Genomic DNA, 16,019 nt, shown 5'->3' with positions numbered 1-16,019 from the left:
GACATGGACACTTGTGCAATGTAAACACATTTGAATAACATGAGGGTTTGATGTTTATGATGCATTTTTTTAGCGTGAGTTCACAAAGGCACACCTGCGGTTAACCTTTCACCTTGACTGTTTGCGCAGGAAAGGGAGGGGTCAAATTTGCTTATAAGTTGGGCGGGAAGAAGGAGAGAGTAATTAGGAGTTCATGACGAACTGGGACTTGTGATTAGGATAATGTAAAAGCAGGTACGCATTGCGCGCGATAGGTATTAGTGAGGTTCAGTAGTAAATTGTGTGATCAGAACTTAAGCATTTAAACTGATAAAGCCACAGGCATGCGTAAATATTAAATATAGCAATTGTGTGAATGTTACTAATAAATAGCGCAAGACCATGTGCGATAAGAGACTGGGTGTTCACAAAAATATGCATGAACAAATAGCTAGAGAGCATAATTTTTGAGCCTTTTGACCTCGAAAACTGTTAGTTTTGATCATTTCTGGTTTAAGCATCAGGGGTGATTTTATGAGAATGATTGTCTAATTTTATAATGCCATAACATCGTTTTGAATAGTTCATATGCACGAGATAGATTTTTGATTTGAATGTGGGTCCGTTCAGACTAAATCTAATGGAAAAATTTGTTGTATGAAATTTCAGATACCCCTGACGAAGAGCAAGCAATTGCTCGAAATGCATTGGGTCACGAATAAAAAAATGCTGCTGACAACTACTTTTTGTGTATGGATCGTATTTACAAGGAGGCCTGGATGGGCACATGTTGATGCATAAAGTTTCAAAAGCAATTTGGTGATGATGTGGAACAGACGGAATCACAGAAGATAATATGACAAAGTAAAGGATTAAATATGGAAAACATGAATGAGACAAACGGACAAATATATGATGGATCTAGCATCCGAAATAAATGCAGTGCACCAGGGTGTGGAGTGTGAATGTTGCTCTTCCCACTTATTGAATTTTTCAACCTCCAGAAGTTGGGGCACATCAGGGAATTGATATTCAAGTGGAGGTATCATCCGAGGAAGCCACTCCTTATGAGGATAATCCATTGTCTTCCAGATCCTGAGGAAGAAAAAGGTCAAGGAGGCTGCTACTACTACTACTACAAGTTCTTCTTCAAGCTCCCTTCATTCTGATGACCTTGATCTTGATTGGAACCCAGCAAGGCAGTCTGACAGTGAGGCACACCATGAGCCGAAAAAGGTAGCTAAGCCTAAAAGGAAGGTTCACGCAAGGCTTTGACTTATGGGTGATGACGACGAACAAGAAGTGGTGTCTTCTGCTGCTGATGAACAGTCTGAAGACGACCCAGTCATCACAGACGTCACTCCAGCCCCAGCGGGCATGCAGCAGACTGACATTTTCACCCTATCCCGAATGGCTGCTGAGCGGGATGTGGGCGGCGTGGCACTGGTACCACCACCAACGCAGTTAACTACAACACCAACACGACCTAGAGCTTCCATCTTTTTTAGTCAGAAGCAGAAACAAATTCAGCCACGCCGATTCTCCACTTCATCTGGCATTAAAAGTCAAAGTAGCACCTCCACCACCAGCAGACATCTCCAGTCCCCAGTTTGGGACTTCTTTACTGTTAGCCAAAAGGTGGAAAACATGGTCGTTTGTTGGATTTGTAAAGTATCAGTTAGTCGGGGTAAGCTTGGTACCAACTATGGTACCGGTGGCCAGAGAGGTCATCTCAAAAAACACCACCCTATCCAGTGGTATGCGCACCTAAGTAAGATCCAGGAGGTCCAAAGTAGAACTGATCCAAATGTATCCATTCACATTGTATGCATCTGTTGCTGATGACGAGGGGCTAATTGTGCAGGGGGGAAGTCAAGAACCGAGCGACATTTTTTCTGGTACACCCAGTACCCCTGGCAGCAGCACTGCAGTGGTAGCACCCACACCCTCTACCCCTGCAACATGTATGAGTCACACTAAGAGTCTGGGAGAGACACCAATGCGAAAAACTACATCAATGGGCCTAACTGGTTTGAAGTCTGCATCATCATCATCATCATCACGTAAAACGGCCCTGCCCACCATTAGAAGCATGTTTTGGTCGGATGCGCCATTTGAACACAACCACCCAACGGTACGTCTGTATAACGCAAAGCTGGCTAAAATGCTAGGGCTGACCTTCTCCCTTTTTCTTTCGTGGAAGGGGTGGGTTTTCTAGAATTTGTGGCAACAGTCTGCCCTAAACGGAAGGTTCCTAGCCGGTCCTATTTTGCCAGAGTTGCTGTTCCAGCACTACATCAAGATGTGCTGGAGGTGATTGGGGCAGCTTTGCAGAAGAATGCTGTTCATACTATCCACTTGACAACAGACATGTGGACCAGTTGCCAAGCCCTTGATTACATGGGCATCACTGCACACTGGTTCTCTTTTGCAGGGGTTAGAGACAAGACAAATGTAGGTGTTGACCCGGACACACTTTTTCAAGCTACTCGGAAACATGCAACATTAGCCATGTTTGCCATGGAGAAAACTCATACTGCACCTAACCTTTTGAATAAGTTTGATAGGAAGGTCTCTGAATGGCTGCATCCAAGAAATCGCATGGTTGGTTATGTTTCCACGGATAATAGCAGTAATATAGTTAAGGCCATGCAGGATGGTGGCTATTTCAGAGTGCCGTGTTTGGCGCACAGTATTAACATTGTGGTGCAAGATTTCTTAAAAAATGAAAACACAGTCATCAAGTTACTGACCACCTGCCGAAGAATCTGCACATATTTCAGCCATTCTTTTAAGGCCCAGAAGCAGCTGAGGAGCATTCAACATGAACGTAAACTGCCAGTCAAAGGACTAATCCAGGAGGTGGCAACACATTGGAACTCAACCTTTTACATACTTGAGCGTCTGTCTGAGCAGTGGGGGGTAATAAATGAGTATGTCTATAAACTGGGTTCTACTATGAAAGACATGAGGCTAGAGTTGGAGGAATGGAACCTAGTTGCAAGCCTGACAGACATGCTTAGTCCTTTTGAGGTCTTCACACGTGAAGTCAGCAGGGAGGACTGTTCTTTGGGCAAAGCTATCCCATTGTTGCGCATGCTAGAGCACCAACTGAAGGAGTTGTCTTCAACGTTCCGAGATGATGCTGAAAAGCAAGACGCATATCATTTGGCGGAGATGTTATTAAGCCGCCTAGTTGACAATCAAAGGCTTAAAAACATACATACAGAACTGCATTACATTTGTGCCACTATTCTGGATCCACGGTATAAAAAGGCAGTGGCCAGCAAAGCATTCATTCCTTTTGATGAAGCAGATGTTTGAAAGTACAAACATTGGCTAGCTGTGTCAGCCAGTCTGTTAAAAAAAGAGCGGCAGAAAATTCAAGGAGACGGCAGAAGTACATCTGAATCAGCAGGCCATCCGGCATCAAGTTCCACTTCTGAATCTGTGGCCGAAGGGAGTCACTTTCCCTCACAGCTGTTAACGACACCAGCAGCAACCGTATCATCGCCCTCACCTGCACCAGGCCGAGCCATAAAATTGTCAGAAGAGGATTGCCTAACTCATCAAGGGTTTGCTCGTTACAGTGCTGCAAAGGCCACAGATGGTACGCAAAGTGGAGCAACTGTGGAGAACCTTGAGTTGATGGTGCAGGCCTATCTGGATGACCCAACAGAGTTCTTTTTTAATAAGAACCTTGCTGTATTGGTACAGGAAAATGCCTCTATGGCCACTGATCACCAACCTGACTATACATTATTTGTCTTGCCCACTCGCAAGCGTGCCTTCTGAACGTGTTTTCAGTGCTGCTGGTGCCATTGTAACTTCAAAAAGGACCCGCCTCTCGCCCAAAAATGTGGAGAGTTTAACACTGATCAAGATGAATCAGCACTTCATACCACCAGATTACAAAATACATGAATGCATGCAGGAAGAAGAGGACACCGACTTAGGTGACGGAAGTTCTCCTCTGTTAGCTGACCTACTCCCATCTCAATTCATAGAGTTTGAGGACGAGCTCTAATTACCTGACACTGAGGCCTGAAAATGACTTCCTTTTTTCCGTCCTTATTCACTTTTATTCCTGTGTGTCTTTCTTTGTTTTGCAACTTTTACCACAACAAAACTCTAATCACCTAATCACAACAAGTCCATCAGCAGCACTATCTTCATCTTATTTTCCTTATAGATTTGAAGGTGCCGCAGTCTGCATTCCTGAGGTTCACAAGTTCACAACTCAATCATGCTCCTCTATACTTCTCCCCCAGCCTCCCCCTATCCATGTCCCTCAAGGCAGATGGATGGATTACGACGAGTCCCCTCAAGTGGGACTGAAATTACTGACTGACTACATGCTTGCTGATTGCTGACAGAGTTACTTCTGATATTGACAGGAGAGTCTGCCCTGTGGGCCCTCACTTTCCGAAGAAGATGCAGACAAAAAGTAGAACAGGTAATGAATAATTGAGAAGATGGCATGCAGTGGACAGCAATGGCTGTCTGGCACTGATAAAACCAATTGCTGTTTGTTTTTTGTGCATTAAATAATGAATCATATGTCTTGTCTTAGTTATTATTTAATCTTTTACACAGTAATTGTAACTCATGTCAACTACTCCTTTTTTTTACCTTGTTTAATTCAAATTGTACTTCAAATTCAGGGCCCACTATGTTGCATTTTACAATATGCAAAATGTCCTTGGAGTGGACTCTCGTGCCAATATACCATGATGATTGATTAAATAATATATCTTTTTTCTTTACAGTCACTCATTGGGATGATTGGATCATCAGCGTTGGTTTACGGAAGAACTATGGCCAATTCGTGAGTGGAAAACAGGTAAACCAGTCTACAACAACTACTACAGCAGAACTACATGTCTGTCTATTTGTGGTATGTAGTGGTCGAGGGCGAGGCAGTGTACTGTTGTTGTTATGCCAGGCAGAGTCCACTCCAGACAGCAGTTCATGTAAAATTGGGGCTATGTGGCTTGCTGCATACAATTAGATATGCTTTGTCTGTCTGACAAAGAGCCTAGGTATGCTACATCAAGTTGCTTCACTCAGTGGTGCCTGCCTTGACCGTCTGCATGGCACTGCCTCAAGCTTTGGCCAAACATCCGTTATGTTTGCGAAATTTGCTGTTTTTTGGTTTTTCGCAACTCGCGCGAAATTACCGAAAAATCGCAAATTCTAGAGCGGAACGGATTTTTGGCCCATGCTTGCGGCAGGGCCATGCAGACGGTCAAGGCAGGCACCACTGAGTGAAGCATCCTCCTGATGTAGCATACCTAGGCTCTTTGACACAGACAGACAAAGCATATCTAGGGTTTAGGGTTCAGTGCGATTTACTAGAGTTTTTGGGTTTAAGTTGGTGTGGTTCCCGCTGAGTCTAGGGCTCAGGGCCCGATGCAGGCTCGTTCATATTGATGTTGGCAAGGTTTTAGGGGGTTTGGTGTTCTTTGGTCCTGAATTGGCAGAATTTTGGCCTTTTTTGGTGTTTTGCGGGTGGGTGTGTTTGGGTGAAAACTAAGTGAAAACTAGTCGTAGACCTTCTTATCTTCTTCTTCTTCAAAGAGCGCAGTGGTTCGATTTTGTTCTACCTTGCTGATATTCTTGGGAATCGCTGGAACAAGTGTCCAGGTAAGTTTCAAGAGGATCGAAGTATTGGAAGTGCTGAAAACAGCAATTTTTTGTGAACAGCGCAATTTGCCATGTTTTGAATATACCAGTATTGCATGTTTTTGGGGGGCTGTTTGGGGGTGTTCTAGATTTGTGGGGGTGGGTCGGGGGGTCTGGGAGCACTGCTGGGATAGTCTAATTTTGATTGCAAGTGGTTTGAAGAAAATCCATGGTGGAAAAGGGGGGTTTAGGCCTAGTTGCAGACAGCATTTTGGCACAATTTAAACTAAGGCCTAGCAGTATTGCGTGTTTTTGGGGGACTGTTTGGGGGTGTTCTAGATTTGTGGTGGGTCAGGGGGTCTGGGAGCACTGCTGGGCTAGCATAATTTTGATTGCAAGTGGTTTGAAGAAAATCCATGGTTGGAAAGGGGAGTTAGGGCCTAGCATCATAACGCACATGGAGTGATCTGGGAACTAGGCCTAAATTTTTCTAAGTATGAGTTTTTGCATTTTTACTTTTTGCCTGTTTGGAGGAGTTCTGCTTTTTTGCGGGTGGGTTCACGGGTCTGGGGGCATAGCTGGGAAGGTCTAATATCGGGCGCAAGTGGTTTGGACAAAACCCATGGTGAAAAAGGGGGGTTAGGGCCTAGGTTTAGAGTTAGGGTTAGGGTCTAATATCGGGCGCAATTGGTTTGGACAAAATCCATGGTGAAAAAGTTTTTCAGTTTTTGCTCACTTCCTTGTTTTTGGGGGGCTGTTTGGTAGCGTTCTAGGTTTTTGGGGGTGGGTTTTGGGTTCTGGGAGCACTGCTGGCACAGTATAATTTTGATTTTATTTGTATTTAAGGAAATCCATGGTGGAAAAGGGGAGTTATGGCCTAGCTGCAGAGCGTGTTTGGACTGAATAGAAGGAAGGCCGAAAATATTCTAAGTGTGAGATTTTGCATTTTTGCTTTTTGCCTGTTTGGGGGGGTTCTACTTTTTTGCGGGTGGGTTGGCGGGTCAGGGGGCATTGCTGGAAAAGTCCAATATCGGGCGCAAGTGGTTTGGACAAAATCCATGGTGAAAAAGGGGGGTTAGAGCCTATGGTTAGAGTTAGGGTTAGGGTTCTAAAATCGCTGTTTACACTTTACACATAGCTTGAGGGTAAAGATCCGCAAATTTCGCACACACTTACTTATCCTTGAAAAAGAGACTCAGAGTACGGACTTTCGAAATGATGCTTGTATGTTTTGTAATGCTGTCGACTCTGAAACTGAAAGTGTTATTTTGCACTACACAGCGTACCTTATATTTTTTTCTCCGTGGTGTTTTAATATCACTTCCTGTTTTTCCTGTGCAATGACAAAAATGATGACCTCTGGCTTAGCGACCAGCAATTCAGCATCCGCCAGGCAGGCAGTGGACAAGGTGTCTTCTGGTCCCCAACATTGATCGGCGGAGCGTCAGATGGAATTGAGGAGTACCGCGAAAGAGGAATGCTGGATGCATGCAAATTCAACAGGACAACTACAACAACATACAGTTACAGTATCCATCTTCATTTCGACTTATCTTTTAAGTAATGTTATTGCTGTGAACTTCTGTGAGTGTGACACTGTGCATTTGTTTGCTCTCTGCTTCAATTCATCCCTCCAGTCCTTGTATACTTTTTTTTTCTTTGCTATTTTTTAAACTAATTTAATGTACTAAGTGGTTCTTCTCTCTGAGGGCAGATAGGCAAGTGGAATTGCTCAATTACTGCAGCCCTGTACTGTCACATTGTTGTTTCTTCATAGTACATTGTAGAAAGTACTACTTACTTTACAGTAACCTATCCATTTAGCAAACAACTTCATGCATGCAGTAGTGCATGCACTTCCTTTATGTCCCTTAAAAGATTTATGAATAGCTTCATATCCAAAGATTTGTTTATCATCATTTGTTGTTTGTCCATGCTGTGTTTTTTTTTCCTCTATCCACTAAACTTTCCCCACAAACCCCATTCCCATCCGAGTTTCAAACCCTAACCCTCTTCCCCCGGGCTGTGCGGTTTTCATTGACGTGTGAGTAAATTACATCAATAATTCCACACACTTGCTGTGGAGGATAAGGTCTAAGCAACAGAAAATCTGGTTGAAAGAATCCGAGGAGATATTCTTACTCAGCTTTACACAGACCCAGGACTATTTGAAAATCAAATCTGATTTTCATGGCCGCCATCAACTGTATTGATCATCAAGAACATCCTCCTCCTACACGTGGCAAATGATTACGCTGCTGTTTCCTTCACCTTCAGTACTATTTCTTGTAGTAGCCTAAGCCAAACTCCACGCAACTAGTATACTTAGGAAACTAGCATTTGTTAGGCTAAATTATGGCACTGTTCTTGTGTACTATGCTATCTATCGTACTGTTGTAATGATCCGCTCAGGCCACTCAAGGTTTAATTTTCTTTTTTTCATATGCTGCTAAGTACTGCCACTGTGTACCACCACTACTACCACCACAACAATACCATTTTATCCGCCCAGGATTGCCAACCTTCATCGCCAGTTGCCATGCAGCCAGCCCTGTGCCTAGCCCTATTCTGAAACATGAATCACAGGTAAGATAAGCATTTGGGGGGGAGGAAGAATAGCGGAGAGAGAGGAGAGACTGACGGTAGTACTACTAAAGTAGTAGGACAATTGATTGAATTCACTAACTCTGTGAGTGGCACTTACTTTTGTAAACATTTGGCCGAATAATTAGACTATTTGAATCAAGCAGCCAGTTAAGTTTCAGGTAAACAAACAAACCGGTAAACCCCCCGCCTCCCCGCAAAACAGTAAAAACTCGTATGCAATGTTTAAGTTGCAAGTAAATAATTATTTAAATCCATAACAAAAATAAACTATCCCGAAAGGCCCGACCCACCCCCCTCCCTAACCCCAAAGAATGTCTGTGAAAAAGTCCCCGTAGTCCAAGAAAAAACCCAACTCCCAATTCCCATCCCCCCAAAAGTCTTTAAAAAAGGGCAAGGGACAGTCTCTCCTCTACTTTCGCCGGCGGTGTCCTTTGGCCAGGTTGGCCTGTTGCTCCCTGCGGAGGTTCTTGAGCAGGCTCTTCATTCTCTCCATCTCCTGCTCAAGGTTGGACACCCTGAGGGTTAGGCGGTGGTTGCGGGACTTGCACCTGCTGTGGGGGGGCAGCTGATTTTTTGGCTGCTTGGCGGTGGCGGGTGGCTGTGGTACCACGGCTCCGTACCACTGGAGGCTTGCGCTGACTGGCTGACCCAGGGAGCGCGGAGGAGGATGCAGCTGTTGTGGACTGCGACTGCGTGTCCTCCTCCTCCTGGGCCACCAGCTACCGATATTCGGCGACAATCGCCTCCAGCTTCCTTTGCCGGGCCCGTCTAGCCAGCTCCTTCCGAGTCAGTTTGGAAGGAGAATCTGTATGAAGAAAGAAAAACATACTGTAACCAATGCTCTTTAAGATTCACACAAAATAATTCTGCAGAAAGTTGTGTCTCAGTAGAACTAGCAACTTGCAAGCACAGTACATAACATTTGTGGCCTGTATCTATCTAACCTCCCACTTCGTCAGCCTCTGCTCTAACATTAGTGGGAGTTTCAGGAATCAATTCTACGAGCACTATGTGGACTCACTACATTCGACTATGAGAGTACACCAGTCTTCTTCTTCTTCTTCTCTCTTGTTTAGCGAAATTGGTACGTAAACTCCTGGAAGCCGGCATAATGCCAGCACAGTCAACTTGCACCAGAGAAAAACAGACGCAAGCCATGATGACACAGACATGCGTTACTGTACCAGTCCAGTACATGCAGGTGGTGAAGCTCTTACTTTTCTATTACGGGTGGAACTGAGAATACTCTGTTACAAGGGCTACTGCTTAATGAATTTAACTATCACCCTACAGTACCAATGATTACTAGAAAAGGAAGATGACGAAGATAAATAATATGATTATCTATCCCTTCACAGGATATTTGCTTACACATGGGAGACCTTTAGGTGCTTTGTTTTTTATTGAGTGAACACTGATAGGCCACACATGAATGACAGAGTAGTACTAAAATTATTAACAGAGGTAGTGAGTGGCCCACGTAATCCCTGGATATATAATGTGCTTGCAATACAAATTACTGCTACTATTCATGGTAGGATTTGGAAAAATTAGAACTACTTTTCCTTGCCTTTGCTACACTGGAACGGACGAGCGGGTGCGGTGTTACATGCTCTTCAAAGTAACACTTACTTCTTCAAGTGAACGTCTACTCTGTCTACATCCACATATGCTATCTATGAGTCAGATAGTACCATGATCCAGCCATCCATCCATTCAAAGAAAATGTCAATCATTCTTCTTAATGTCTCAACTGGACAAACCTTAGTTTTTCTCACGGAAAACAACATTTTCATTTTATTTTGGAAACCGCAAGCCATGCATCCGTGCTTGACTTGCATTTGAATTTGAACCAAAGGATATATTGTGCACACATACAGTTTCTGTTTCACCCACCCAGGCAGTCCTCTTCCCTTTCTCCTTCCACCCATCCTTGCTTCATCCTTCAACCGGCCATGCATCATATTCCCAGCCACCTCGGGCAGCATTCAAAAACACGTATCATTCTTTGCCAGTCATCATTACTTGTAACTCTCTCGTCCTTCCACATTTACTTACACCCTTCTTTCCCTTTTCGTTCATTCCATCCATCAAGTTCATCTCTGATCTGACTTGGCTTCTCGATAAAACTTTCACAGATGAGTTGAAGTCAATATAGAGGAGGCTACTACCTGGTTGATAAAAACGTAGTTCTAAATTTGTAACTCTTCTTAACAGTAAAGTGTACTTGTACTGTACAACATATACACCCGTGCAGAGAGCACACTCTGCAGTCTGCAATCTCAATAAGTAAGGAATATAATAGCTTACCACTGCCCGCCACTACCTTGGCATCCCCCACAGCAGTTCCAGATGGCTGTTCCACCACCTCTGCCCCAGGAGTGCCCACCTGTCAGGACCCGAATCATATGGTCAGCCCTCTCTGATCCGATTCCAATGAATATGGAGCGAAAGGTTTGGACCAGAAGGGTGCGCTCCTGGAGACTCAAGATGGCTGCCGCTGTGGCCATGGGGGAGCTCCAGTAGGCGCGCTAGTCTTTCTGACCTCGAGCTCCGTGAAGACAATGTGAAGCACGAGCTCCGGTGGAAATGCGCACTTCATCGAGAATATTATCCTGAGAGGTTCGTCTTGGTGTCCAGGATACTTTCGTCAGAAGAAAACGGAAGTCGCTATAGACTCTGAAATTCCCTCGAGTTTCTTAAAGTAATTAATTACTCTTCGGCACCCCGGCGTGTAAGTCAAACGCGGGTTTTCTGAGGAGTTTCAAGAGAGCGTCAGTGTGAGGATTCCCGTTAGCCTTGACACCCGGTGTGTAAGTCAAACGCGGGTTGCTGAGGCTTTTTCATGAGAGCGTCAGTGTGCGGAATCCCGTTAGCTTCGGCACCCGGCGTGTAAGCCAAACGCGGGTTGCTGAGGCATTTTCAAGAGAGCGCCAGTGTGAGGAATCTTGTGAGCTTCGGTACCCGGCCTAAGAGAAGGCACGGGTTGCCGACGCACCTTTCAGACAAAAGACTAGAGGAAGGAGGAGTATCGAGCGCTTGACTTCTGAAGAGTCCACAGAGCCAGAGTCAACTTCAAGACGCCAGCGCTGGAACACAGACCTGAAAAATGAGCTAAGTGAAAAAGAAAGATTAATGAAAGACCCCATATAAGTATAATCGCAGTATTCATCGTTTGAATTCTCAAGAGAGATAAGATACAGTTGTTGGTTAACCTTAATGAAAGAAAAGAGAGACAACAGCACTATTAAAGAAAAAATGACAATGTACCTGACATTCCAAGCAATGTAAATACAGTGTAAATATGTTCAGAGACTCACCTCGAGGTTCTGATTGTGAATAACTCAGCTATCTTGGAAGGGAAAAATGCAAGATTAGCATCCACAGGAAGTAAGGAAACAAAAGACCACACAAAGAAACAGAAACCCCAATAGAAGGCATTCTCTTTATTTAGTGAAGTAAGTGTACCTACCTATATAAACCATACAAGTCAGGCAGGAATCTTGATATAGGTCTAACTTAAACCACCCTTGTTCTTTCTATCCAAATAGTGACAACTAATAGAGGAGAACAGAAAAATACCGCACACACATGAAGAGGAGCTAGAGTCCGGCAGTACAGTGGTGGGTGAGAGAGAGAGATAATAGAATAGAATCCAATAGAGAGGATAAGAGGTTAGGTTTTTAACCATGTGTTATTGTTTTTAGGTTCCATCTACCAGACAGTACCGAGGGTAGCTGATTGAGGAACCAATTCCGGACCAGTCTCTTCTTGTTTATTATTTTATCCAATTCCCCCGTCCATATAATGGTGGAGGGTTCTCTGTAAAGACCCACCAGCATTGCCAAAAGGGTCGGTGGTTCTAGCATCTCTGTTCCTGTGCAGTAGCGGAGAAACAAGTAAGTTCTAGATCCTGACAGAGTGAAGTGCTCAAGTTGCATTCGCACCCGAACAGAGATGGCAGAAGGAATTGATGTCCAATCTTTAGGAACAATCCTAGACGCAATACAAAAAGAATTGGGAGCAGTTAGGGAGGAGAATCGAAACCTGAGACAAGAGGTAGTTAGTGCCAGAAAAGAAACAGCAGAATTGGCCCTAAGGTTACGTCAACCTAGTAGTCTGGAGAGGGAATCCATGAATCCGGTATTAGAGACCGCCAATAGGGCAACCACACAAGTAATCCACTCCCTTTCCCCAGTTATACCATTAGCGGCTCCAGAGAGATTTAGCGGGGACCCACAGAAGGCGCAAATATTCCTCTCCCAATGCTCATTACATTTCATGTGCCGCCCTTCAATCTTCCCAGACGCGCAGTCTAGAGTGGCTTTCATGCTCTCTTATCTAAGTGGGGATGCTGCTTCGTGGTCCATGCCATTAGTCACAAGGGATGATCCATTGTTAAGGAATTTTGAAGATTTCAAACGAGAATTCTTACGGATATTCGACCGACGGAGAATTTCTCAAGTGGTGGATAACGAATTGCTCGACTTGCGACAAGGAAATCGAGATTTGATCGCCTATCTGGCTCAGTTCAACAAGTTAGTGGTGGAGACAGACTGGCCAGAGAGCAAGAGAGCGGCGATATTCTACCGTGGATTGAGAGATGAGCTAAAAGACACCTTGGCGCAAATTCCTAATCGGCCCACTGAAGTATCGGCACTCATTGATTTGGTATTGGAGATAGATTTCCGCCAGGGGGAGAGACGAGGAGAAAAGAAAAAAGAATTCAAGGTAATGCCCCCGCGATTTGACCGGGCTCGGTCAGATGGAGCCAGAACCTCGGAGACTCACTCGGGAGCCGAACCAATGCAAATCGGAACGATACGAGGCCCATTGACCAAGGAAGAGAAGGAGAAAAGGAGAGCTAATAATCAATGCATGTACTGTGGGTCTGGGAATCATTTTGTTTGAGAGTGCCCAAAGAAGCCTAAGAGTACCTTCAAGCCGAAGGAAAACTAATGGCACCACCTGTGGAAGGAGTTGAACGGGTGGGTGCGATTCAAAAGATAACTCCGCATGAGTATCAAGTAGCAAACACACTGCAGTCAGCTGCTCCGCATTTAGTCATGACCATGGAAGTGAAGTTTGGGCAAACCACCCTAACGGAAGTATCGGTCATGATTGATTCGGGAGCTACGGGAAATTTCTGCGATTTGAGATTTGCCGCGAAGGTGGGAATACAGGCTATCCGAAAGTTGAAGAGCGAGCCTGTTCGCGCAGTGGATGGAACGAATCTTTCTTCGGGTCCAATCGTGAGTCACACAGAGGTAATCCAATTGACGGCCAACGATGGTCATCAGGAAAAGATCCAGTTTAATTTAATCGACGCCCCCCAGTTTCAGTTGATCCTTGGTCTTCCGTGGCTTACTGAGCACAATCCGACCATCAACTGGAGTTCCAGAACAGTAGTGATGGATTCGAGTTATTGTCAGGAGAATTGTTTTGATTCAAAAACCGAAGGAATAAGGAACAATCCAGCCTTGTCTTTGTGTTCCATCGAGCATGCGATGTGTGTGATAAACATTCAGGAGATTCCCGAGGAGTATAAAGAGTTTGCGGATGTGTTTGACGAGGTGGAAGCAGAACAGTTACCTCCACATCGAGTTTACGATTGCAAGATAGAACTGGAGCCAGGATCCAACTTACCATGTAGTCGTGTCTATGCCTTGACTGAGAAGGAGCACCAGCATCTTAGGGAGTATCTGGATAAATACCTTGCCAACGGTTTTATCCGACCGTCTCAGTCTCCAGTTTCTTCTCCTTTATTTTTCGTGCCGAAGAAGGAAGGAGAATTGCGGACGTGCATTGACTACAGAGCCATTAACAAGATAACTAAGAAGAACCGGTACCCCCTACCATTGATTTCGGTGCTCTTGGATCAAGTGAAGGGAGCGCAAATCTATACTAAGCTTGATTTAAGAGGGGCTTATCATCTAGTTCGTATGCGTGAAGGAGACGAGTGGAAGACGGCATTTCGGACTAGGTTTGGGCTTTTCGAATATCAAGTGATGCCCTATGGACTGTGTAACGCTCCTGCAGCCTTTCAGCACTTCATCAATCATGTCCTGAAGGAATTTTTAGACCAATGTGCGATAGTGTACATTGACGACATCCTCATTTATTCCTCGGACGTGAAGAAGCATCATGATCAGGTGAAGGAAGTTTTACGGAAACTGCAGGAAAACAAATTGTTTGTGAAACTAGAAAAATGCGCATTCGATGTATCACAGGTGGAGTTCCTGGGATTCGTACTGTCACCTTCCGGAGTTCTGATGGATCAACGTAAGGTGGAGGCGGTTAGGAGCTGGGAATCACCGAGAAGTGTAAAAGAAGTCCAAAGTTTCATAGGGTTCGCCAATTTCTACCGAAGATTTATCAGCGAGTTCTCCAGAAAAATTCTTCCTCTCACAAAGTTGTTAAGGAAAGGCATCAAGTTCGAGTGGTCAACGGAGGCGGAGGAGGCCTTTCAATTCCTAAAAGAGAATTTCACCACAGCGCCCGTCTTGTTGCATGCCGACCCATCAGAGCCTTTCTATGTCGAGACAGATGCATCTGATTTCGCTGTGGGAGGAGTGTTATCGCAGCGACATAAGACCACAGGCCAGCTACACCCAGTGGCTTATCGATCAAGGAAGTTGACTCAGGCGGAGGTAAATTACACGATCACCGAGAAAGAGCTGTTGGCAATTAAGGATGCCTTTAAGGAGTGGAGACACTACTTGATGGGAGCCCGGCACCAAGTAACGGTGTTTAACGACCATCGTAATCTAAAATTCCTGAAAACAGCCAGAACTCTCACCCCACGACAACTAAGATGGTCCTTGTATTTCGCCGACTACGATTTCGTGATCACATTTCGTCCTGGAGCTCAAAATGGAAAGGCAGATGCCTTGTCTAGGATTGGCACTGAATCCCAGAAGACTATTCCTGACATTCAACCAATCATTCCCAGTGATAAAATCGTAGGAGCCCTCACCTCCATCAAACTACAAGAATCAATTACCGACATCATGACCCCGGAGGCCATGGAAAATTGGGCAAAGGAAGATGCTAGCAGAAAAATCATTCAACAGATGCCGTACCATCAAGACGCCTTGTACATTGCGACCACGGAGTTGCAACAGCAAGTTATGCGGGAATGCCATGATGAAAAGTTGGCTGGCCACAAGGGAGAAGCTAAGACCTAAGAAATAATAAAAAGACATTACTGGTGGCCAAAAATGACAACAGATATAGAGAAGTATGTCAAGTCTTGTGAGATTTGCGCGCAGGGGAAGTCTGAACGGCAGGCTCCTAAGGGGCTATTGCAACCCCTACCCACACCTCCCCACCCATTGCACACAGTTACTCTAGACCTTATCACAGATCTACCAAGTAGTCAAGGGTACGACACCATCCTAGTGGTGGTGGATGCCTTTTCAAAAATGGCCCACTTTACAGCCTTAAAAGGGGTTCCTTCAGCTAAACAATTAGCCGCCCATTTTAGTTCCCAAATTGTCAAGCTACATGGGATTCCTAAGGTTATCATTTCCGATAGGGGTACCCAATTTGTGTCCCATTTCTGGAGAGCCTTCATGGAGGGTTTAGGGTCGGAAGTCAGATTCTCCACTAGTTATCATCCAGAAACGGATGGGCAGACTGAAAGGGTGAACCAAGAACTGGAACAGTATTTGCGACTGGTTCTTTTGAAAGAGGAAGGTAATTGGTCGGATTATTTGTGGACAGCGGAGTTCGCCCACAATATTGCGAAGAATAACTCGACTGGTTACTCCCCTTTTTTCCTGAACTATGGAAGACACCCAAATGCT

The sequence above is a fragment of the Lissotriton helveticus genome, chromosome 4_2 (assembly GCF_964261635.1).
Source record: "Lissotriton helveticus chromosome 4_2, aLisHel1.1, whole genome shotgun sequence".
Classification (NCBI taxonomy): domain Eukaryota; kingdom Metazoa; phylum Chordata; class Amphibia; order Caudata; family Salamandridae; genus Lissotriton; species Lissotriton helveticus.
This window is presented reverse-complemented; position numbering follows the sequence as displayed.